Genomic DNA, 24590 nt, shown 5'->3' with positions numbered 1-24590 from the left:
AGGACGTCTCCCATCCAAGTTCGAAACAGGCCCGACCCTGCTTAGCTTCCGAGATCCAGACTTGATCGGGCCCGTCTAGGCTGCTTTGGTAGTAGGTGTCGGTGGGTCGCGGGCTGCCTCTTGAGGCGCAGCTTAGCAGGCCCTTGGGCCTTACTGCCAGCCTAGCGGCCCGCCCGCCCTGGCAGGGCCCCGCCGGCCACCTAGGCAGAGGAACGGAGGTCTCGGTGATCGGGTGGTGGCGGAGGTGTTGGCGACCACCCAGCCCAGGGCGGGCGGGACCCAGCAAACGTTTCGGCGCTTGGCCTCCCACCCCAGATCCCGCAGGTCGCTCACAAGGATGTGGCCCCGGAGGCTTCAGGGCCCGGGGACTGCGGTCCCTTGGGCATCCCACCTGCCCGCCCATGCTGCGCTAGGCGCTGCCCTGTCGCAGACCGGGCCAGCCTTCCTGCCCGATAGCAGCTGGCCCGAAGCCAGTGGGAGCCACCTTTGCGTTAGCAAAGCCCCTTACCCAGCAACGCCCCCCTTGCCCCCACACCACCGTCCGAGCTCAGGACCCCACCCCAGGTGGCCGGCAGGCCCGCGGAAGCGGCCTGGGCCCTCTATCCCTCTCCGGCACACGGCCGCGGCGAAACGGTGGAGGGGGGGCTTTTTCCGGATGGAGCTTTGGAGAGACACCGACCGGCAGACAGGTGGCGGCACCGGGGCTGGGCTCCAGTGGGGACCGCCAGGTGCAGGTCGAGGGGCTCGCGGGCCGCATGGACGGCACCCGGGTCCGCGGCCATGTCTGCTTCGAGTCAGGGGACCAACGGAGCGTCTGGTGTGCCGCTGCCTTCCAGGGACGACTTCTGGCCGCCTGGCCGCTCAGGCAGGCGGGGAGCGCCCCATCAGACGCTTGCTGTGGTGGGAGGGTCCTGAGGAGGTGGGGCCTGCAGCGGTACCCGGCGGGGGCGGAGACGGCCGCCGCCACCACCGCCGCCACCGCCGCCACCGCCACGACCACCACGGTCGACAAAAGGAGAAGGTGTGTAGCGGGAGGCAAAAAGCCTACAGCACCTGGCGTTCCCAGGAGCTCTCCCGTCCGGGAGGTCTCCCATCCAACTACTAACCAGGCCCAACCCTGCTTAGCTTCCGAGATCGAGTCGAGATCGGGCCCGTCTAGGGTGGTTTGGCCGTAGACACTGGGGGGGTCGCGGGCTTCCACTTGAGGCGCAGCTTAGCAGGCGCTTGGGACTTACCGCCGGCCCAGTGGCCCGCCCGCCCCGGCAGGGCCCCGCCGCCCGCCTAGGCAGGGGAACGGAGGTCTCGGGGACCAGGCGGTGGCAGAGGAGTTGGCGACCACCCAGCCCAGGGCGGGAGGGACCCAGGAAACGTTTCGGCGCTTGGCCTCCCACCGCAGAGTCCGCAGGTCGCTCACAGGGATGTGGCCCCGGAGGCTTCAGGGCCCGGGGCCTGCGGTCCCTTGTGCATCCCACCTGACCGCCCACGCTGCGCTAGGCGCAGCCCAGCCGCAGACCGGGCCGGCCCTCCTGCCCGACAGCAGCTGGCCCGAAGCCAGTGGGAGCCACCATTGAGTTGGCAAAGCCCCTTAGACCCAGCAACGCCACCCTTGCCCCCACACCACCGTCCGAGCTCTGTACCCCGGCCCAGGGGGCCGGCAGGCCCGGGGAAGCGGCCTGGGCCCTCGATCCTGCTCCCGCCCACGGCCGAGGCGAAGCGGCGGAGGGGGTGCTTTTTCCGGATGGAGCTGTGGAGAGACACCCTGGAAGACAGGTGGTGGAGCCGGGCCTGGGCTCCTGTGGCTGCGGCCAGGTGTAGCTCGCGGGGCTCACGGACCGAACGGACGGCACCCGGGTCCGCGGCCATGTCTGGGTGACGTCAGGCCGCTCCTGGAGCGTCTGGTGTGCCGCTGCCTTCCAGGGACGCCTTCTGGCCGCCTGGCCAGTCAGGCAGGTGGGGAGTGCCCCATCAGACGCTTGCTGTGGTGGGAGGGGCCAGAGGAGGTGGGGCCTGCAGTGGTACCTGGTACCCAGCAGGCGTGGAGACGGCCGCCGCCACTGACACCGCGGGCGACAAAAGGAGAAAGCGGAGCGGGAGGCAAAAAGCGTACAGCACCCGGCATTCCCAGGAGCTCTCCCATCCAGGAGGTCTCCCATCCAAGTTCTAACCAGGCCCGACCCTGCTTAGCTTCCGAGATCCAGACTTGATTGGGCCCGTCTAGGCTGCTTTGGCAGTAGGTGTCAGTGGGTCGCGGGCTGCCTCTTGAGGCGCAGCTTAGCAGGCCCTTGCGCCTTACCGCAAGCCCAGCGGCCCGCCCGCCCTGGCAGGGCCCCGCCGCCCGTCTAGGCAGAGGAACGGAGGTCTCGGGGACCGGTTGCTGGCGCGAGGTGTTGGCGACCACCCAGCCCAGGGCGGGCGGGACCCAGGAAACGTTTCGTCGCTTGGCCTCCCACCCCAGATCCCGCAGGTCGCTCACAAGGATGTGGCCCCGGAGGCTTCAGGGCCCGGGGCCTGCGGTCCTTTGGGCATCTCACCTGCCTGCCCTCGCTGCGCTAGGCGCAGCCCTGTCGCAGACCGGGCCGGCCTTCCTGCCCGACAGCAGCTGGCCTGAAGCCAGTGGGAGCCACCGTTGAGTTGGCAAAGCCCCTTAGACCCAGCAACGCCACCCTTGCCCCCACACCACCGTCCGAGCTCTGTACCCCGGCCCAGGTGGCCGGCAGGCCTGCGGAAGCGGCCTGGGCCCTCTATCCCTCTCCGGCACACGGCCGCGGCGAAACGGTGGAGGGGGGCTTTTTCCGGATGGAGCTGTGGAGAGACACCCCGGAAGACAGGTGGCGGCGCCGGGGCTGGGCTCCAGTGGCTGCGGCCAGCTGCAGCTCGTGGGGCTCGGGGGCCGAACGGACGGCACCCGGGTCCGCGGCCATGTCTGGGTGACGTCAGGCCGCCCCCTGGAGCGGCTGGTGTGTCGCTGCCTTCCAGGGACGCCTTCTGGCCGCCTGGCCGGTCTGGCAGGTGGGGAGTGCCCCATCAGACGCTTGCTGTGGTGGGAGGGGCCTGAGGAGGTGGGGCCTGCAGCGGTACCTGGTACCCGGCGGGGGCGGAGACGGCCGCCGCCGCCGCCACCGCGGGCGACAAAAGGAGAAAGCGGAGCGGAAGGCAAAAATCCTACAGCACCCGGTATTCCCAGGAGCTCTCCCATCCAGGAGGTCTCCCATCCAAGTTCGAACCAGGCCCGACCCTGCTTAGCTTCCGAGATCCAGACTTGATCGGGCCCGTCTAGGCTGGTTTGACAGTAGGTGTCAGTGGGTCGCAGGCTGCCTCTTGAGGCGCAGCTTAGCAGGCCCATGGGACTTACCGCCAGCCCAGCGGCCCGCCCGCCTAGGCAGAGGAACGGAGGTCTCGGGGACCAGGTGGTGTCGGAGGTTTTGGCGACCACCCAGCCCAGGGCGGGAGGGACCCAGGAAACGTTTCGGCGCTTGGCCTCCCACCCCGGATCCCGCAGGTCGCTCACAGGGATGTGGCCCCGGAGGCTTCAGGGCCCGGCGCCTGCGGTCCTTTGGGCATCCCACCTGACTGCCCACGCTGCGCTAGGCGCAGCCCTGTCGCAGACCGGGCCGGCCCTCCTGCCCGACAGCAGCTGGCCCGAAGCCAGTGGGAGCCACCATTGAGTTGGCAAAGCCCCTTAGACCCAGCAACTCCACCCTTGCCCCCACACCACCGTCCGACCTCAGGACCCCGCCCCTGGTGGCCGGCAGTCCCGCGGATGTGGCCTGGGCCCTCTATCCCTCTCCGGCACCCGGCCGCGGCGAAACGGTGGAGGGGGGGCTTTTTCCGCATGGAGCTTTGGAGAGACACCCACCGGCAGACAGGTGGCGGCGCCGGGGCTGGATCCAGTGGGGACCGCCAGGTGCAGGTCGAGGGGCTCGCGGGCCGCATGGACGGCACCCGGGTCCGCGGCCATTTCTGCTTCGAGTCAGGGGACGAACGGAGCATATGGTGTGCCGCTGCCTTCCAGGGACGCCTTCTGGCCGCCTGGCCGCTCAGGCAGGCGGGGAGCGCCCCATCAGACGCTTGCTGTGGTGGGAGGGTCCTGAGGAGGTGGGGCCTGCAGCGGTACCCGGCGGGGGCGGAGACGGCCGCCGCCACCACCGCCGCCACCGCCGCCGCCAACGCCGCCAACGCCACGACCGCCGCGGTCGACAAAATGAGAAGGTGTGTAGCGGGAGGCAAAAAGCCTACAGCACCTGGCGTTCCCAGGAGCTCTCCCGTCCGGGAGGTCTGCCGTCCAACTACTAACCAGGCCCAACCCTGCTTAGCTTCCGAGATCGAGTCGAGATCGGGCCCGTCTAGGGTGGTTTGGCCGTAGACACTGGGGGGGTCGCGGGCTTCCACTTGAGGTGCAGCTTAGCAGGCTCTTGGGCCTTACCGCCGGCCCAGTGGCCCGCCCGCCCCGGCAGGGCCCCGCCGCCCGCCTAGGCAGGGGAACGGAGGTCTCGGGGACCAGGCGGTGGCAGAGGAGTTGGCGACCACCCAGGCCACGGTGGGAGGGACCCAGGAAACATTTCGGCGCTTGGTCTCCCACCGCAGATCCCGCAGGTCGCTCACAGGGTTGTGGCCCCAGAGGCTTCAGGGCCCGGGGCCTGCGGTCCCTTGTGCATCCCACCTGACCGCCCACGCTGCGCTAGGCGCAGCCCTGTCGCAGACCGGGCCGGCCCTCCTGCCCGACAGCAGCTGGCCCGAAGCCAGTGGGAGCCACCATTGAGTTGGCAAAGCCCCTTAGACCCAGCAACTCCACCCTTGCCCCCACACCACCGTCCGACCTCAGGACCCCGCCCCTGGTGGCCGGCAGTCCCGCGGATGTGGCCTGGGCCCTCTATCCCTCTCCGGCACCCGGCCGCGGCGAAACGGTGGAGGGGGGGCTTTTTCCGGATGGAGCTTTGGAGAGACACCCACCGGCAGACAGGTGGCGGCGCCGGGGCTGGATCCAGTGGGGACCGCCAGGTGCAGGTCGAGGGGCTCGCGGGCCGCATGGACGGCACCCGGGTCCGCGGCCATTTCTGCTTCGAATCAGGGGACGAACGGAGCATATGGTGTGCCGCTGCCTTCCAGGGACGCCTTCTGGCCGCCTGGCCGCTCAGGCAGGCGGGGAGCGCCCCATCAGACGCTTGCTGTGGTGGGAGGGTCCTGAGGAGTTGGGGCCTGCAGCGGTACCCGGCGGGGGCGGAGACGGCCGCCGCCACCACCGCCGCCACCGCCACGACCGCCGCGGTCGACAAAATGAGAAGGTGTGTAGCGGGAGGCAAAAGGCCTACAGCACCTGGCGTTCCAGGGAGCTCTCCCGTCCGGGAAGTCTGCCATCCAACTACTAACCAGGCCCAACCCTGCTTAGCTTCCGAGATCGAGTCGAGATCGGGCCCGTCTAGGGTGGTTTGGCCGTAGACACTGGGGTGGTCGCGGGCTGCCTCTTGAGGTGCAGTTTAGCAGGCCCTTGGGCCTTACCGCCGGCCCAGTGGCCCGCCCGACCTGGCAGGGCCCCGCCGCCCGCCTAGGCGGGGGAACGGAGGTTTCGGCGACCGGGGGGTGGCGGAGGAGTTGGCGACCTCCCAGCGCAGGGCGGGTGGGACACAGCAAGCTTTTCGGCGCTTCGTGCCCCGCCCCAGATCCCACAGGCCGCTCACAGGGACGTAGCCCCGGAGGCTTCAGGGCCCGGGGTCGGCGGTGCCTCGGGCATCCCACCTGCGCGCCCACGCTGTGGTAGGCGTAGCTCAGAGGCAGACTGGTCCGACCCTCCTGTCCTACAGCAGCTGGCCCGAAGCCACTGGGAGCCACCATTGAGTTGGCACGGCCCCTTAGACACAGCAAGGCCACCCTTGCCCCGACGCCACCGTCCGAGCTCAGGACCTCGTCCCAGGTGGCCGGCAGGTCCGGGGAAGTGGCCTGGGCCCTCGATCCTGCTCCTGCCCACGGCCGCGGCGAAGGGGCAGAAGGGGTGCTTTTTCCGGATGGAGCTGTGGAGAGACACCCCGGAAGACAGGTGGCGGTGCCGGGGCTGGACTCCAGTGGCTGCGGCCAGGTGCAGCTCGCGGGGCTCGCGGGCCGAACGGACGGCACCCGGGTCCGCGGCCATGTCTGGGTGACGTCAGGCCGCCCCCTGGAGCGGCTGGTGTGTCGCTGCCTTCCAGGGACGCCTTCTGGCCGCCTGGCCGGTCTGGCAGGTGGGGAGTGCCCCATCAGACGCTTGCTGTGGTGGGAGGGGCCTGAGGAGGTGGGGCCTGCAGCGGTACCTGGTACCCGGCGGGGGCGGAGACGGCCGCCGCCGCCGCCGCCACCGCGGGCGACAAAAGGAGAAAGCGGAGCGGAAGGCAAAAATCCTACAGCACCCGGTATTCCCAGGAGCTCTCCCATCCAGGAGGTCTCCCATCCAAGTTCGAACCAGGCCCGACCCTGCTTAGCTTCCGAGATCCAGACTTGATCGGGCCCGTCTAGGCTGGTTTGACAGTAGGTGTCAGTGGGTCACAGGCTGCCTCTTGAGGCGCAGCTTAGCAGGCCCATGGGACTTACCGCCAGCCCAGCGGCCCGCCCGCCTAGGCAGAGGAACGGAGGTCTCGGGGACCAGGTGGTGTCGGAGGTTTTGGCGACCACCCAGCCCAGGGCGGGAGGGACCCAGGAAACGTTTCGGCGCTTGGCCTCCCACCCCGGATCCCGCAGGTCGCTCACAGGGATGTGGCCCCGGAGGCTTCAGGGCCCGGGGCCTGCGGTCCTTTGGGCATCCCACCTGACTGCCCACGCTGCGCTAGGCGCAGCCCTGTCGCAGACCGGGCCGGCCTTCCTGCCCGACAGCAGCTGGCCCGAAGGAAGTGGGAGCCACCGTTGAGTTGGCAAAGCCCCTTAGACCCAGCAACGCCACCCTTGCCTCCACACCACCGTCCGAGCTCAGGACACCGGCCCAGGTGGACGGCAGGCCCGCGGAAGCGGCCTGCGCCCTCTATCCCTCTCCGGCACCAGGCCACGGCGAAACGGTGGAGGGGGGGCTTTTTCCGGATGGAGCTGTGGAGAGACACCCCCCGGCAGACAGGTGGCGGCGCCGGGGCTGGGCTCCAGTGGGGGCCGCCAGGTGCAGGTCGAGGGGCTCGCGGGCCGCATGGACGGCACCCAGGTCCGCGGCCATGTCTGCTTCGAGTCAGGGGACCAACGGAGCGTCTGGTGTGCCGCTGCCTTCCAGGGACGCCTTCTGGCCGCCTGGCCGCTCAGGCAGGCGGGGAGCGCCCCATCAGACGCTTGCTGTGGTGGGAGGGTCCTGAGGAGGTGGGGCCTGCAGCGGTACCCGGCGGGGGCGGAGACGGCCGCCGCCACCACCGCCGCCACCGCCGCCACCGCCACGACCGCCACGGTCGACAAAAGGAGAAGGTGTGTAGCGGGAGGCAAAAAGCCTACATCACCTGGCGTTCCCAGGAGCTCTCCCGTCCGGGAGGTCTCCCATCCAACTACTAACCAGGCCCAACCCTGCTTAGCTTCCGAGATCGAGTCGAGATCGGGCCCGTCTAGGGTGGTTTGGCCGTAGACACTGGGGGGGTCGCGGGCTTCCACTTGAGGCGCAGCTTAGCAGGCGCTTGGGACTTACCGCCGGCCCAGTGGCCCGCCCGCCCCGGCAGGGCCCCGCCGCCCGCCTAGGCAGGGGAACGGAGGTCTCGGGGACCAGGCGGTGGCAGAGGAGTTGGCGACCACCCAGCCCAGGGCGGGAGGGACCCAGGAAACGTTTCGGCGCTTGGCCTCCCACCGCAGAGTCCGCAGGTTGCTCACAGGGATGTGGCCCCGGAGGCTTCAGGGCCCGGGGCCTGCGGTCCCTTGTGCATCCCACCTGACCGCCCACGCTGCGCTAGGCGCAGCCCAGCCGCAGACCGGGCCGGCCCTCCTGCCCGACAGCAGCTGGCCCGAAGCCAGTGGGAGCCACCATTGAGTTGGCAAAGCCCCTTAGACCCAGCAACGCCACCCTTGCCCCCACACCACCGTCCGAGCTCTGTACCCCGGCCCAGGGGGCCGGCAGGCCCGGGGAAGCGGCCTGGGCCCTCGATCCTGCTCCCGCCCACGGCCGAGGCGAAGCGGCGGAGGGGGTGCTTTTTCCGGATGGAGCTGTGGAGAGACACCCTGGAAGACAGGTGGTGGAGCCGGGCCTGGGCTCCTGTGGCTGCGGCCAGGTGTAGCTCGCGGGGCTCACGGACCGAACGGACGGCACCCGGGTCCGCGGCCATGTCTGGGTGACGTCAGGCCGCCCCTGGAGCGTCTGGTGTGCCGCTGCCTTCCAGGGACGCCTTCTGGCCGCCTGGCCAGTCAGGCAGGTGGGGAGTGCCCCATCAGACGCTTGCTGTGGTGGGAGGGGCCAGAGGAGGTGGGGCCTGCAGTGGTACCTGGTACCCAGCAGGCGTGGAGACGGCCGCCGCCACTGACACCGCGGGCGACAAAAGGAGAAAGCGGAGCGGGAGGCAAAAAGCGTACAGCACCCGGCATTCCCAGGAGCTCTCCCATCCAGGAGGTCTCCCATCCAAGTTCTAACCAGGCCCGACCCTGCTTAGCTTCCGAGATCCAGACTTGATTGGGCCCGTCTAGGCTGCTTTGGCAGTAGGTGTCAGTGGGTCGCGGGCTGCCTCTTGAGGCGCAGCTTAGCAGGCCCTTGCGCCTTACCGCAAGCCCAGCGGCCCGCCCGCCCTGGCAGGGCCCCGCCGCCCGTCTAGGCAGAGGAACGGAGGTCTCGGGGACCGGTTGCTGGCGCGAGGTGTTGGCGACCACCCAGCCCAGGGCGGGCGGGACCCAGGAAACGTTTCGTCGCTTGGCCTCCCACCCCAGATCCCGCAGGTCGCTCACAAGGATGTGGCCCCGGAGGCTTCAGGGCCCGGGGCCTGCGGTCCTTTGGGCATCTCACCTGCCTGCCCTCGCTGCGCTAGGCGCAGCCCTGTCGCAGACCGGGCCGGCCTTCCTGCCCGACAGCAGCTGGCCTGAAGCCAGTGGGAGCCACCGTTGAGTTGGCAAAGCCCCTTAGACCCAGCAACGCCACCCTTGCCCCCACACCACCGTCCGAGCTCTGTACCCCGGCCCAGGTGGCCGGCAGGCCTGCGGAAGCGGCCTGGGCCCTCTATCCCTCTCCGGCACACGGCCGCGGCGAAACGGTGGAGGGGGGCTTTTTCCGGATGGAGCTGTGGAGAGACACCCCGGAAGACAGGTGGCGGCGCCGGGGCTGGGCTCCAGTGGCTGCGGCCAGCTGCAGCTCGTGGGGCTCGGGGGCCGAACGGACGGCACCCGGGTCCGCGGCCATGTCTGGGTGACGTCAGGCCGCCACCCGGAGCAGCTGGTGTGCCGCTGCCTTCCAGGGACGCCTTCTGGCCGCCTGGCCGGTCAGGCAGGTGGGGAGTGCCCCATCAGACGCTTGCTGTGGTGGCAGGGGCCTGAGGAGGTGGGGCCTGCAGCGGTACCTGACAGGGGCGGAGACGGCTGCCTCCACCACCGCCGCCACCATCGCCACCACCGCGGGCGACAAAAGGAGAAAGCGGAGCGAGAGGCAAAAAGCCTACAGCACCCGGTATTCCCAGGAGCTCTCCCAGCCAGGACGTCTCCCATCCAAGTTCGAAACAGGCCCGACCCTGCTTAGCTTCCGAGATCCAGACTTGATCGGGCCCGTCTAGGCTGCTTTGGTAGTAGGTGTCGGTGGGTCGCGGGCTGCCTCTTGAGGCGCAGCTTAGCAGGCCCTTGGGCCTTACTGCCAGCCTAGCGGCCCGCCCGCCCTGGCAGGGCCCCGCCGGCCACCTAGGCAGAGGAACGGAGGTCTCGGTGATCGGGTGGTGGCGGAGGTGTTGGCGACCACCCAGCCCAGGGCGGGCGGGACCCAGCAAACGTTTCGGCGCTTGGCCTCCCACCCCAGATCCCGCAGGTCGCTCACAAGGATGTGGCCCCGGAGGCTTCAGGGCCCGGGGACTGCGGTCCCTTGGGCATCCCACCTGCCCGCCCATGCTGCGCTAGGCGCTGCCCTGTCGCAGACCGGGACAGCCTTCCTGCCCGATAGCAGCTGGCCCGAAGCCAGTGGGAGCCACCTTTGCGTTAGCAAAGCCCCTTACCCAGCAACGCCCCCCTTGCCCCCACACCACCGTCCGAGCTCAGGACCCCACCCCAGGTGGCCGGCAGGCCCGCGGAAGCGGCCTGGGCCCTCTATCCCTCTCCGGCACACGGCCGCGGCGAAACGGTGGAGGGGGGGCTTTTTCCGGATGGAGCTTTGGAGAGACACCCACCGGGAGACAGGTGGCGGCGCCGGGGCTGGGCTCCAGTGGGGACCGCCAGGTGCAGGTCGAGGGGCTCACGGGCCGCATGGACGGAACCCGGGTCCGCGGCCATGTCTGCTTCGAGTCAGGGGACGAACGGAGCATATGGTTTGCCGCTGCCTTCCAGGGACGCCTTCTGGCCGCCTGGCCGCTCAGGCAGTCGGGGAGCGCCCCATCAGACGCTTGCTGTGGTGGGAGGGTCCTGAGGAGGTGGGGCCTGCAGCGGTACCCGGCGGGGGCGGAGACGGCCGCCGCCACCACCGCCGCCACCGCCGCCGCCAACGCCGCCAACGCCACGACCGCCGAGGTCGACAAAATGAGAAGGTGTGTAGCGGGAGGCAAAAAGCCTACAGCACCTGGCGTTCCCAGGAGCTCTCCCGTCTGGGAGGTCTGCCGTCCAACTACTAACCAGGCCCAACCCTGCTTAGCTTCCGAGATCGAGTCGAGATCGGGCCCGTCTAGGGTGGTTTGGCCGTAGACACTGGGGGGGTCGCGGGCTTCCACTTGAGGTGCAGCTTAGCAGGCTCTTGGGCCTTACCGCCGGCCCAGTGGCCCGCCCGCCCCGGCAGGGCCCCGCCGCCCGCCTAGGCAGGGGAACGGAGGTCTCGGGGACCAGGCGGTGGCAGAGGAGTTGGCGACCACCCAGGCCACGGTGGGAGGGACCCAGGAAACATTTCGGCGCTTGGTCTCCCACCGCAGATCCCGCAGGTCGCTCACAGGGTTGTGGCCCCAGAGGCTTCAGGGCCCGGGGCCTGCGGTCCCTTGTGCATCCCACCTGACCGCCCACGCTGCGCTAGGCGCAGCCCTGTCGCAGACCGGGCCGGCCCTCCTGCCCGACAGCAGCTGGCCCGAAGCCAGTGGGAGCCACCATTGAGTTGGCAAAGCCCCTTAGACCCAGCAACTCCACCCTTGCCCCCACACCACCGTCCGACCTCAGGACCCCGCCCCTGGTGGCCGGCAGTCCCGCGGATGTGGCCTGGGCCCTCTATCCCTCTCCGGCACCCGGCCGCGGCGAAACGGTGGAGGGGGGGCTTTTTCCGCATGGAGCTTTGGAGAGACACCCACCGGCAGACAGGTGGCGGCGCCGGGGCTGGATCCAGTGGGGACCGCCAGGTGCAGGTCGAGGGGCTCGCGGGCCGCATGGACGGCACCCGGGTCCGCGGCCATTTCTGCTTCGAGTCAGGGGACGAACGGAGCATATGGTGTGCCGCTGCCTTCCAGGGACGCCTTCTGGCCGCCTGGCCGCTCAGGCAGGCGGGGAGCGCCCCATCAGACGCTTGCTGTGGTGGGAGGGTCCTGAGGAGGTGGGGCCTGCAGCGGTACCCGGCGGGGGCGGAGACGGCCGCCGCCACCACCGCCGCCACCGCCGCCACCGCCACGACCGCCACGGTCGACAAAAGGAGAAGGTGTGTAGCGGGAGGCAAAAAGCCTACAGCACCTGGCGTTCCCAGGAGCTCTCCCGTCCGGGAGGTCTCCCATCCAACTACTAACCAGGCCCAACCCTGCTTAGCTTCCGAGATCGAGTCGAGATCGGGCCCGTCTAGGGTGGTTTGGCCGTAGACACTGGGGTGGTCGCGGGCTGCCTCTTGAGGTGCAGTTTAGCAGGCCCTTGGGCCTTACCGCCGGCCCAGCGGCCCGCCCGCCCTGGCAGGGCCCCGCCGCCCGCCTAGGCGGGGGAACGGAGGTTTCGGCGACCGGGGGGTGGCGGAGGAGTTGGCGACCTCCCAGCGCAGGGCGGGTGGGACACAGCAAGTTTTTCGGCGCTTCGTGCCCCACCCCAGATCCCACAGGCCGCTCACAGGGACGTAGCCCCGGAGGCTTCAGGGCCCGGGGTCGGCGGTGCCTCGGGCATCCCACCTGCGCGCCCACGCTGTGGTAGGCGTAGCTCAGAGGCAGACTGGTCCGACCCTCCTGTCCTACAGCAGCTGGCCCGAAGCCACTGGGAGCCACCATTGAGTTGGCACGGCCCCTTAGACACAGCAAGGCCACCCTTGCCCCGACGCCACCGTCCGAGCTCAGGACCTCGTCCCAGGTGGCCGGCAGGTCCGGGGAAGTGGCCTGGGCCCTCGATCCTGCTCCTGCCCACGGCCGCGGCGAAGGGGCAGAAGGGGTGCTTTTTCCGGATGGAGCTGTGGAGAGACACCCCGGAAGACAGGTGGCGGTGCCGGGGCTGGACTCCAGTGGCTGCGGCCAGGTGCAGCTCGCGGGGCTCGCGGGCCGAACGGACGGCACCCGGGTCCGCGGCCATGTCTGGGTGACGTCAGGCCGCCCCCTGGAGCGGCTGGTGTGTCGCTGCCTTCCAGGGACGCCTTCTGGCCGCCTGGCCGGTCTGGCAGGTGGGGAGTGCCCCATCAGACGCTTGCTGTGGTGGGAGGGGCCTGAGGAGGTGGGGCCTGCAGCGGTACCTGGTACCCGGCGGGGGCGGAGACGGCCGCCGCCGCCGCCGCCGCCACCGCGGGCGACAAAAGGAGAAAGCGGAGCGGAAGGCAAAAATCCTACAGCACCCGGTATTCCCAGGAGCTCTCCCATCCAGGAGGTCTCCCATCCAAGTTCGAACCAGGCCCGACCCTGCTTAGCTTCCGAGATCCAGACTTGATCGGGCCCGTCTAGGCTGGTTTGACAGTAGGTGTCAGTGGGTCGCAGGCTGCCTCTTGAGGCGCAGCTTAGCAGGCCCATGGGACTTACCGCCAGCCCAGCGGCCCGCCCGCCTAGGCAGAGGAACGGAGGTCTCGGGGACCAGGTGGTGTCGGAGGTTTTGGCGACCACCCAGCCCAGGGCGGGAGGGACCCAGGAAACGTTTCGGCGCTTGGCCTCCCACCCCGGATCCCGCAGGTCGCTCACAGGGATGTGGCCCCGGAGGCTTCAGGGCCCGGGGCCTGCGGTCCTTTGGGCATCCCACCTGACTGCCCACGCTGCGCTAGGCGCAGCCCTGTCGCAGACCGGGCCGGCCTTCCTGCCCGACAGCAGCTGGCCCGAAGGAAGTGGGAGCCACCGTTGAGTTGGCAAAGCCCCTTAGACCCAGCAACGCCACCCTTGCCTCCACACCACCGTCCGAGCTCAGGACACCGGCCCAGGTGGACGGCAGGCCCGCGGAAGCGGCCTGCGCCCTCTATCCCTCTCCGGCACCAGGCCACGGCGAAACGGTGGAGGGGGGGCTTTTTCCGGATGGAGCTGTGGAGAGACACCCCCCGGCAGACAGGTGGCGGCGCCGGGGCTGGGCTCCAGTGGGGGCCGCCAGGTGCAGGTCGAGGGGCTCGCGGGCCGCATGGACGGCACCCAGGTCCGCGGCCATGTCTGCTTCGAGTCAGGGGACCAACGGAGCGTCTGGTGTGCCGCTGCCTTCCAGGGACGACTTCTGGCCGCCTGGCCGCTCAGGCAGGCGGGGAGCGCCCCATCAGACGCTTGCTGTGGTGGGAGGGTCCTGAGGAGGTGGGGCCTGCAGCGGTACCCGGCGGGGGCGGAGACGGCCGCCGCCACCACCGCCGCCACCGCCGCCACCGCCACGACCGCCACGGTCGACAAAAGGAGAAGGTGTGTAGCGGGAGGCAAAAAGCCTACAGCACCTGGCGTTCCCAGGAGCTCTCCCGTCCGGGAGGTCTCCCATCCAACTACTAACCAGGCCCAACCCTGCTTAGCTTCCGAGATCGAGTCGAGATCGGGCCCGTCTAGGGTGGTTTGGCCGTAGACACTGGGGGGGGTCGCGGGCTTCCACTTGAGGCGCAGCTTAGCAGGCGCTTGGGACTTACCGCCGGCCCAGTGGCCCGCCCGCCCCGGCAGGGCCCCGCCGCCCGCCTAGGCAGGGGAACGGAGGTCTCGGGGACCAGGCGGTGGCAGAGGAGTTGGCGACCACCCAGCCCAGGGCGGGAGGGACCCAGGAAACGTTTCGGCGCTTGGCCTCCCACCGCAGAGTCCGCAGGTCGCTCACAGGGATGTGGCCCCGGAGGCTTCAGGGCCAGGGGCCTGCGGTCCCTTGTGCATCCCACCTGACCGCCCACGCTGCGCTAGGCGCAGCCCAGCCGCAGACCGGGCCGGCCCTCCTGCCCGACAGCAGCTGGCCCGAAGCCAGTGGGAGCCACCATTGAGTTGGCAAAGCCCCTTAGACCCAGCAACGCCACCCTTGCCCCCACACCACCGTCCGAGCTCTGTACCCCGGCCCAGGGGGCCGGCAGGCCCGGGGAAGCGGCCTGGGCCCTCGATCCTGCTCCCGCCCACGGCCGAGGCGAAGCGGCGGAGGGGGTGCTTTTTCCGGATGGAGCTGTGGAGAGACACCCTGGAAGACAGGTGGTGGAGCCGGGCCTGGGCTCCTGTGGCTGCGGCCAGGTGTAGCTCGCGGGGCTCACGGACCGAACGGACGGCACCCGGGTCCGCGGCCATGTCTGGGTGACGTCAGGCCGCCCCTGGAGCGTCTGGTGTGCCGCTGCCTTCCAGGGACGCCTTCTGGCCGCCTGGCCAGTCAGGCAGGTGGGGAGTGCCCCATCAGACGCTTGCTGTGGTGGGAGGGGCCAGAGGAGGTGGGGCCTGCAGTGGTACCTGGTACCCAGCAGGCGTGGAGACGGCCGCCGCCACTGACACCGCGGGCGACAAAAGGAGAAAGCGGAGCGAGAGGCAAAAAGCCTACAGCACCCGGCATTCCCAGGAGCTCTCCCATCCAGGAGGTCTCCCATCCAAGTTCTAACCAGGCCCGACCCTGCTTAGCTTCCGAGATCCAGACTTGATTGGGCCCGTCTAGGCTGCTTTGGCAGTAGGTGTCAGTGGGTCGCGGGCTGCCTCTTGAGGCGCAGCTTAGCAGGCCCTTGCGCCTTACCGCAAGCCCAGCGGCCCGCCCGCCCTGGCAGGGCCCCGCCGCCCGTCTAGGCAGAGTAACGGAGGTCTCGGGGACCGGTTGCTGGCGCGAGGTGTTGGCGACCACCCAGCCCAGGGCGGGCGGGACCCAGGAAACGTTTCGTCGCTTGGCCTCCCACCCCAGATCCCGCAGGTCGCTCACAAGGATGTGGCCCCGGAGGCTTCAGGGCCCGGGGCCTGCGGTCCTTTGGGCATCTCACCTGCCTGCCCTCGCTGCGCTAGGCGCAGCCCTGTCGCAGACCGGGCCGGCCTTCCTGCCCGACAGCAGCTGGCCTGAAGCCAGTGGGAGCCACCGTTGAGTTGGCAAAGCCCCTTAGACCCAGCAACGCCACCCTTGCCCCCACACCACCGTCCGAGCTCTGTACCCCGGCCCAGGTGGCCGGCAGGCCTGCGGAAGCGGCCTGGGCCCTCTATCCCTCTCCGGCACACGGCCGCGGCGAAACGGTGGAGGGGGGCTTTTTCCGGATGGAGCTGTGGAGAGACACCCCGGAAGACAGGTGGCGGCGCCGGGGCTGGGCTCCAGTGGCTGCGGCCAGCTGCAGCTCGTGGGGCTCGGGGGCCGAACGGACGGCACCCGGGTCCGCGGCCATGTCTGGGTGACGTCAGGCCGCCACCCGGAGCAGCTGGTGTGCCGCTGCCTTCCAGGGACGCCTTCTGGCCGCCTGGCCGGTCAGGCAGGTGGGGAGTGCCCCATCAGACGCTTGCTGTGGTGGCAGGGGCCTGAGGAGGTGGGGCCTGCAGCGGTACCTGACAGGGGCGGAGACGGCTGCCTCCACCACCGCCGCCACCATCGCCGCCACCGCGGGCGACAAAAGGAGAAAGCGGAGCGAGAGGCAAAAAGCCTACAGCACCCGGTATTCCCAGGAGCTCTCCCAGCCAGGACGTCTCCCATCCAAGTTCGAAACAGGCCCGACCCTGCTTAGCTTCCGAGATCCAGACTTGATCGGGCCCGTCTAGGCTGCTTTGGTAGTAGGTGTCGGTGGGTCGCGGGCTGCCTCTTGAGGCGCAGCTTAGCAGGCCCTTGGGCCTTACTGCCAGCCTAGCGGCCCGCCCGCCCTGGCAGGGCCCCGCCGGCCACCTAGGCAGAGGAACGGAGGTCTCGGTGATCGGGTGGTGGCGGAGGTGTTGGCGACCACCCAGCCCAGGGCGGGCGGGACCCAGCAAACGTTTCGGCGCTTGGCCTCCCACCCCAGATCCCGCAGGTCGCTCACAAGGATGTGGCCCCGGAGGCTTCAGGGCCCGGGGACTGCGGTCCCTTGGGCATCCCACCTGCCCGCCCACGCTGCGCTAGGCGCTGCCCTGTCGCAGACCGGGCCAGCCTTCCTGCCCGATAGCAGCTGGCCCGAAGCCAGTGGGAGCCACCTTTGCGTTAGCAAAGCCCCTTACCCAGCAACGCCCCCCTTGCCCCCACACCACCGTCCGAGCTCAGGACCCCGCCCCAGGTGGCCGGCAGACCCGCGGAAGCGGCCTGGGCCCTCTATCCCTCTCCGGCACACGGCCGCGGCGAAACGGTGGAGGGGGGGCTTTTTCCGGATGGAGCTGTGGAGAGACACCCACCGGCAGACAGGTGGCGGCGCCGGGGCTGGGCTCCAGTGGGGACCGCCAGGTGCAGGTCGAGGGGCTCGCGGGCCGCATGGACGGCACCCGGGTCCGCGGCCATGTCTGCTTCGAGTCAGGGGACGAACGGAGCATATGGTTTGCCGCTGCCTTCCAGGGACGCCTTCTGGCCGCCTGGCCGCTCAGGCAGGCGGGGAGCGCCCCATCAGACGCTTGCTGTGGTGGGAGGGTCCTGAGGAGGTGGGGCCTGCAGCGGTACCCGGCGGGGGCGGAGACGGCCGCCGCCACCACCGCCGCCACCGCCGCCGCCACCGCCGCCAACGCCACGACCACCGCGGTCGACAAAATGAGAAGGTGTGTAGCGGGAGGCAAAAAGCCTACAGCACCTGGCGTTCCCAGGAGCTCTCCCGTCCGGGAGGTCTGCCGTCCAACTACTAACCAGGCCCAACCCTGCTTAGCTTCCGAGATCGAGTCGAGATCGGGCCCGTCTAGGGTGGTTTGGCCGTAGACACTGGGGGGGTCGCGGGCTTCCACTTGAGGTGCAGCTTAGCAGGCTCTTGGGCCTTACCGCCGGCCCAGTGGCCCGCCCGCCCCGGCAGGGCCCCGCCGCCCGCCTAGGCAGGGGAACGGAGGTCTCGGGGACCAGGCGGTGGCAGAGGAGTTGGCGACCACCCAGGCCAGGGTGGGAGGGACCCAGGAAACATTTCGGCGCTTGGCCTCCCACCGCAGATCCCGCAGGTCGCTCACAGGGTTGTGGCCCCAGAGGCTTCAGGGCCCGGGGCCTGCGGTCCCTTGTGCATCCCACCTGACCGCCCACGCTGCGCTAGGCGCAGCCCTGTCGCAGACCGGGCCGGCCCTCCTGCCCGACAGCAGCTGGCCCGAAGCCAGTGGGAGCCACCATTGAGTTGGCAAAGCCCCTTAGACCCAGCAACTCCACCCTTGCCCCCACACCACCGTCCGACCTCAGGACCCCGCCCCTGGTGGCCGGCAGTCCCGCGGATGTGGCCTGGGCCCTCTATCCCTCTCCGGCACCCGGCCGCGGCGAAACGGTGGAGGGGGGGCTTTTTCCGGATGGAGCTGTGGAGAGACACCCACCGGCAGACAGGTGGCGGCGCCGGGGCTGGATCCAGTGGGGACCGCCAGGTGCAGGTCGAGGGGCTCGCGGGCCGCATGGACGGCACCCGGGTCCGCGGCCATTTCTGCTTCGAGTCAGGGGACGAACGGAGCATATGGTGTGCCGCTGCCTTCCAGGGACGCCTTCTGGCCGCCTGGCCGCTCAGGCAGGCGGGGAGCGCCCCATCAGACGCTTGCTGTGGTGGGAGGGTCCTGAGGAGGTGGGGCCTGCAGCGGTACCCGGCGGGGGCGGAGACGGCCGCCGCCACCACCGCCGCCACCGCCACGACCGCCGCGGTCGACAAAATGAGAAGGTGTGTAGCGGGAGGCAAAAGGCCTACAGCACCTGGCGTTCCAGGGAGCTCTCCCGTCCGGGAAGTCTGCCATCCAACTACTAACCAGGCCCAACCCTGCTTAGCTTCCGAGATCGAGTCGAGATCGGGCCCGTCTAGGGTGGTTTGGCCGTAGACACTGGGGTGGTCGCGGGCTGCCTCTTGAGGTGCAGTTTAGCAGGCCCTTGGGCCTTACCGCCGGCCCAGCGGCCCGCCCGCCCTGGCAGGGCCCCGCCGCCCGCCTAGGCGGGGGAACGGAGGTTTCGGCGACCGGGGGGTGGCGGAGGAGTTGGCGACCTCCCAGCGCAGGGCGGGTGGGACACAGCAAGCTTTTCGGCGCTTCGTGCCCCGCCCCAGATCCCACAGGCCGCTCACAGGGACGTAGCCCCGGAGGCTTCAGGGCCCGGGGTCGGCGGTGCCTCGGGCATCCCACCTGCGCGCCCACGCTGTGGTAGGCGTAGCTCAGAGGCAGACTGGTCCGACCCTCCTGTCCTACAGCAGCTGGCCCGAAGCCACTGGGAGCCACCATTGAGTTGGCACGGCCCCTTAGACACAGCAAGGCCACCCTTGCCCCGACGCCACCGTCCGAGCTCAGGACCTCGTCCCAGGTGGCCGGCAGGTCCGGGGAAGTGGCCTGGGCCCTCGATCCTGCTCCTGCCCACGGCCGCGGCGAAGGGGCAGAAGGGGTGCTTTTTCCGGATGGAGCTGTGGAGAGACACCCCGGAAGACAGGTGGCGGTGCCGGGGCTGGACTCCAGTGGCTGCGGCCAGGTGCAGCTCGCGGGGCTCGCGGGCCGAACGGACGGCACCCGGGTCCGCGGCCATGTCTGGGTGACGTCAGGCCGCCCCCTGGAGCGGCTGGTGTGTCGCTGCCTTCCAGGGACGCCTTCTGGCCGCCTGGCCGGTCTGGCAGGTGGGGAGTGCCCCATCAGACGCTTGCTGTGGTGGGAGGGGCCTGAGGAGGTGGGGCCTGCAGCGGTACCTGGTACCCGGCGGGGGCGGAGACGGCCGCCGCCGCCGCCGCCGCCACCGCGGGCAACAAAAGGAGAAAGCGGAGCGGAAGGCAAAAATCCTACAGCACCCGGTATTCCCAGGAGCTCTCCCATCCAGGAGGTCTCCCATCCAAGTTCGAACCAGGCCCGACCCTGCTTAGCTTCCGAGATCCAGACTTGATCGGGCCCGTCTAGGCTGGTTTGACAGTAGGTGTCAGTGGGTCGCAGGCTGCCTCTTGAGGCGCAGCTTAGCAGGCCCATGGGACTTACCGCCAGCCCAGCGGCCCGCCCGCCTAGGCAGAGGAACGGAGGTCTCGGGGACCAGGTGGTGTCGGAGGTTTTGGCGACCACCCAGCCCAGGGCGGGAGGGACCCAGGAAACGTTTCGGCGCTTGGCCTCCCACCCCGGATCCCGCAGGTCGCTCACAGGGATGTGGCCCCGGAGGCTTCAGGGCCCGGGGCCTGCGGTCCTTTGGGCATCCCACCTGACTGCCCACGCTGCGCTAGGCGCAGCCCTGTCGCAGACCGGGCCGGCCTTCCTGCCCGACAGCAGCTGGCCCGAAGGAAGTGGGAGCCACCGTTGAGTTGGCAAAGCCCCTTAGACCCAGCAATGCCACCCTTGCCTCCACACCACCGTCCGAGCTCAGGACACCGGCCCAGGTGGACGGCAGGCCTGCGGAAGCGGCCTGCGCCCTCTATCCCTCTCCGGCACCAGGCCACGGCGAAACGGTGGAGGGGGGGCTTTTTCCGGATGGAGCTGTGGAGAGACACCCCCCGGCAGACAGGTGGCGGCGCCGGGGCTGGGCTCCAGTGGGGGCCGCCAGGTGCAGGTCGAGGGGCTCGCGGGCCGCATGGACGGCACCCAGGTCCGCGGCCATGTCTGCTTCGAGTCAGGGGACCAACGGAGCGTCTGGTGTGCCGCTGCCTTCCAGGGACGACTTCTGGCCGCCTGGCCGCTCAGGCAGGCGGGGAGCGCCCCATCAGACGCTTGCTGTGGTGGGAGGGTCCTGAGGAGGTGGGGCCTGCAGCGGTACCCGGCGGGGGCGGAGACGGCCGCCGCCACCACCGCCGCCACCGCCGCCACCGCCACGACCGCCACGGTCGACAAAAGGAGAAGGTGTGTAGCGGGAGGCAAAAAGCCTACAGCACCTGGCGTTCCCAGGAGCTCTCCCGTCCGGGAGGTCTCCCATCCAACTACTAACCAGGCCCAACCCTGCTTAGCTTCCGAGATCGAGTCGAGATCGGGCCCGTCTAGGGTGGTTTGGCCGTAGACACTGGGGGGGTCGCGGGCTTCCACTTGAGGCGCAGCTTAGCAGGCGCTTGGGACTTACCGCCGGCCCAGTGGCCCGCCCGCCCCGGCAGGGCCCCGCCGCCCGCCTAGGCAGGGGAACGGAGGTCTCGGGGACCAGGCGGTGGCAGAGGAGTTGGCGACCACCCAGCCCAGGGCGGGAGGGACCCAGGAAACGTTTCGGCGCTTGGCCTCCCACCGCAGAGTCCGCAGGTCGCTCACAGGGATGTGGCCCCGGAGGCTTCAGGGCCCGGGGCCTGCGGTCCCTTGTGCATCCCACCTGACCGCCCACGCTGCGCTAGGCGCAGCCCAGCCGCAGACCGGGCCGGCCCTCCTGCCCGACAGCAGCTGGCCCGAAGCCAGTGGGAGCCACCATTGAGTTGGCAAAGCCCCTTAGACCCAGCAACGCCACCCTTGCCCCCACACCACCGTCCGAGCTCTGTACCCCGGCCCAGGGGGCCGGCAGGCCCGGGGAAGCGGCCTGGGCCCTCGATCCTGCTCCCGCCCACGGCCGAGGCGAAGCGGCGGAGGGGGTGCTTTTTTCCGGATGGAGCTGTGGAGAGACACCCTGGAAGACAGGTGGTGGAGCCGGGCCTGGGCTCCTGTGGCTGCGGCCAGGTGTAGCTCGCGGGGCTCACGGACCGAACGGACGGCACCCGGGTCCGCGGCCATGTCTGGGTGACGTCAGGCCGCCCCTGGAGCGTCTGGTGTGCCGCTGCCTTCCAGGGACGCCTTCTGGCCGCCTGGCCAGTCAGGCAGGTGGGGAGTGCCCCATCAGACGCTTGCTGTGGTGGGAGGGGCCAGAGGAGGTGGGGCCTGCAGTGGTACCTGGTACCCAGCAGGCGTGGAGACGGCCGCCGCCACTGACACCGCGGGCGACAAAAGGAGAAAGCGGAGCGGGAGGCAAAAAGCGTACAGCACCCGGCATTCCCAGGAGCTCTCCATCCAGGAGGTCTCCCATCCAAGTTCTAACCAGGCCCGACCCTGCTTAGCTTCCGAGATCCAGACTTGATTGGGCCCGTCTAGGCTGCTTTGGCAGTAGGTGTCAGTGGGTCGCGGGCTGCCTCTTGAGGCGCAGCTTAGCAGGCCCTTGCGCCTTACCGCAAGCCCAGCGGCCCGCCCGCCCTGGCAGGGCCCCGCCGCCCGTCTAGGCAGAGGAACGGAGGTCTCGGGGACCGGTTGCTGGCGCGAGGTGTTGGCGACCACCCAGCCCAGGGCGGGCGGGACCCAGGAAACGTTTCGTCGCTTGGCCTCCCACCCCAGATCCCGCAGGTCGCTCACAAGGATGTGGCCCCGGAGGCTTCAGGGCCCGGGGCCTGCGGTCCTTTGGGCATCTCACCTGCCTGCCCTCGCTGCGCTAGGCGCAGCCCTGTCGCAGACCGGGCCGGCCTTCCTGCCCGACAGCAGCTGGCCTGAAGCCAGTGGGAGCCACCGTTGAGTTGGCAAAGCCCCTTAGACCCAGCAACGCCACCCTTGCCCCCACACCACCGTCCGAGCTCTGTACCCCGGCCAGGTGGCCGGCAGGCCTGCGGAAGCGGCCTGGGCCCTCTATCCCTCTCCGGCACACGGCCGCGGCGAAACGGTGGAGGGGGCTTTTTCCGGATGGAGCTGTGGAGAGACACCCCGGAAGACAGGTGGCGGCGCCGGGGCTGGGCTCCAGTGGCTGCGGCCAGCTGCAGCTCGTGGGGCTCGGGGGCCGAACGGACGGCACCCGGGTCCGCGGCCATGTCTGGGTGACGTCAGGCCGCCCCCTGGAGCGGCTGGTGTGTCGCTGCCTTCCAGGGACGCCTTCTGGCCGCCTGGCCGGTCTGGCAGGTGGGGAGTGCCCCATCAGACGCTTGCTGTGGTGGGAGGGGCCTGAGGAGGTGGGGCCTGCAGCGGTACCTGGTACCCGGCGGGGGCGGAGACGGCCGCCGCCGCCGCCACTGCGGGCGACAAAAGGAGAAAGCGGAGCGGAAGGCAAAAATCCTACAGCACCCGGTATTCCCAGGAGCTCTCCCATCCAGGAGGTCTCCCATCCAAGTTCGAACCAGGCCCGACCCTGCTTAGCTTCCGAGATCCAGACTTGATCGGGCCCGTCTAGGCTGGTTTGACAGTAGGTGTCAGTGGGTCGCAGGCTGCCTCTTGAGGCGCAGCTTAGCAGGCCCATGGGACTTACCGCCAGCCCAGCGGCCCGCCCGCCTAGGCAGAGGAACGGAGGTCTCGGGGACCAGGTGGTGTCGGAGGTTTTGGCGACCACCCAGCCCAGGGCGGGAGGGACCCAGGAAACGTTTCGGCGCTTGGCCTCCCACCCCGGATCCCGCAGGTCGCTCACAGGGATGTGGCCCCGGAGGCTTCAGGGCCCGGGGCCTGCGGTCCTTTGGGCATCCCACCTGACTGCCCACGCTGCGCTAGGCGCAGCCCTGTCGCAGACCGGGCCGGCCTTCCTGCCCGACAGCAGCTGGCCTGAAGCCAGTGGGAGCCACCGTTGAGTTGGCAAAGCCCCTTAGACCCAGCAACGCCACCCTTGCCCCCACACCACCGTCCGAGCTCTGTACCCCGGCCCAGGTGGCCGGCAGGCCTGCGGGAAGCGGCCTGGGCCCTCTATCCCTCTCCGGCACACGGCCGCGGCGAAACGGTGGAGGGGGGCTTTTTCCGGATGGAGCTGTGGAGAGACACCCCGGAAGACAGGTGGCGGCGCCGGGGGCTGGGCTCCAGTGGCTGCGGCCAGCTGCAGCTCGTGGGGCTCGGGGGCCGAACGGACGGCACCCGGGTCCGCGGCCATGTCTGGGTGACGTCAGGCCGCCACCCGGAGCAGCTGGTGTGCCGCTGCCTTCCAGGGACGCCTTCTGGCCGCCTGGCCGGTCAGGCAGGTGGGGAGTGCCCCATCAGAGCTTGCTGTGGTGGCAGGGGCCTGAGGAGGTGGGGCCTGCAGCGGTACCTGACAGGGGCGGAGACGGCTGCCTCCACCACCGCCGCCACCATCGCCACCACCGCGGGCGACAAAAGGAGAAAGCGGAGCGAGAGGCAAAAAGCCTACAGCACCCGGTATTCCCAGGAGCTCTCCCAGCCAGGACGTCTCCCATCCAAGTTCGAAACAGGCCCGACCCTGCTTAGCTTCCGAGATCCAGACTTGATCGGGCCCGTCTAGGCTGCTTTGGTAGTAGGTGTCGGTGGGTCGCGGGCTGCTCTTGAGGCGCAGCTTAGCAGGCCCTTGGGCCTTACTGCCAGCCTAGCGGCCCGCCCGCCCTGGCAGGGCCCCGCCGGCCACCTAGGCAGAGGAACGGAGGTCTCGGTGATCGGGTGGTGGCGGAGGTGTTGGCGACCACCCAGCCCAGGGCGGGCGGGACCCAGCAAACGTTTCGGCGCTTGGCCTCCCACCCCAGATCCCGCAGGTCGCTCACAAGGATGTGGCCCCGGAGGCTTCAGGGCCCGGGGACTGCGGTCCCTTGGGCATCCCACCTGCCCGCCCATGCTGCGCTAGGCGCTGCCCTGTCGCAGACCGGGACAGCCTTCCTGCCCGATAGCAGCTGGCCCGAAGCCAGTGGGAGCCACCTTTGCGTTAGCAAAGCCCCTTACCCAGCAACGCCCCCCTTGCCCCCACACCACCGTCCGAGCTCAGGACCCCACCCCAGGTGGCCGGCAGGCCCGCGGAAGCGGCCTGGGCCCTCTATCCCTCTCCGGCACACGGCCGCGGCGAAACGGTGGAGGGGGGGCTTTTTCCGGATGGAGCTTTGGAGAGACACCCACCGGGAGACAGGTGGCGGCGCCGGGGCTGGGCTCCAGTGGGGACCGCCAGGTGCAGGTCGAGGGGCTCACGGGCCGCATGGACGGAACCCGGGTCCGCGGCCATGTCTGCTTCGAGTCAGGGGACGAACGGAGCATATGGTTTGCCGCTGCCTTCCAGGGACGCCTTCTGGCCGCCTGGCCGCTCAGGCAGTCGGGGAGCGCCCCATCAGACGCTTGCTGTGGTGGGAGGGTCCTGAGGAGGTGGGGCCTGCAGCGGTACCCGGCGGGGGCGGAGACGGCCGCCGCCACCACCGCCGCCACCGCCGCCGCCAACGCCGCAACGCCACGACCGCCGAGGTCGACAAAATGAGAAGGTGTGTAGCGGGAGGCAAAAAGCCTACAGCACCTGGCGTTCCCAGGAGCTCTCCCGTCTGGGAGGTCTGCCGTCCAACTACTAAC

General features: G+C 69.9%; 10 pseudogenes; all 10 read right to left on the bottom strand.

The window, feature by feature from the left end:
- Positions 1 to 1041: 1041 nt before the first annotated feature.
- LOC137209764 (5S ribosomal RNA) lies at positions 1042 to 1177 on the bottom strand (annotated as a pseudogene).
- Positions 1178 to 4229: 3052 nt separating this feature from the next.
- Positions 4230 to 4365, bottom strand: LOC137209651 (5S ribosomal RNA; annotated as a pseudogene).
- A 937-nt stretch (positions 4366 to 5302) lies between these two features.
- Positions 5303 to 5438, bottom strand: LOC137209697 (5S ribosomal RNA; annotated as a pseudogene).
- Positions 5439 to 7424: 1986 nt separating this feature from the next.
- Positions 7425 to 7560, bottom strand: LOC137209671 (5S ribosomal RNA; annotated as a pseudogene).
- Positions 7561 to 10645: 3085 nt separating this feature from the next.
- LOC137209616 (5S ribosomal RNA) lies at positions 10646 to 10781 on the bottom strand (annotated as a pseudogene).
- A 946-nt stretch (positions 10782 to 11727) lies between these two features.
- On the bottom strand, positions 11728 to 11863 carry LOC137209763 (5S ribosomal RNA; annotated as a pseudogene).
- Positions 11864 to 13852: 1989 nt separating this feature from the next.
- On the bottom strand, positions 13853 to 13988 carry LOC137209762 (5S ribosomal RNA; annotated as a pseudogene).
- A 3086-nt stretch (positions 13989 to 17074) lies between these two features.
- On the bottom strand, positions 17075 to 17210 carry LOC137209650 (5S ribosomal RNA; annotated as a pseudogene).
- Positions 17211 to 18147: 937 nt separating this feature from the next.
- On the bottom strand, positions 18148 to 18283 carry LOC137209696 (5S ribosomal RNA; annotated as a pseudogene).
- Positions 18284 to 20272: 1989 nt separating this feature from the next.
- On the bottom strand, positions 20273 to 20408 carry LOC137209761 (5S ribosomal RNA; annotated as a pseudogene).
- Positions 20409 to 24590: the final 4182 nt, after the last annotated feature.

This window comes from Pseudorca crassidens, chromosome 16 (genome assembly GCF_039906515.1).
Source record: "Pseudorca crassidens isolate mPseCra1 chromosome 16, mPseCra1.hap1, whole genome shotgun sequence".
Taxonomy (NCBI): domain Eukaryota; kingdom Metazoa; phylum Chordata; class Mammalia; order Artiodactyla; family Delphinidae; genus Pseudorca; species Pseudorca crassidens.
This window is presented reverse-complemented; position numbering and strand designations above follow the sequence as displayed.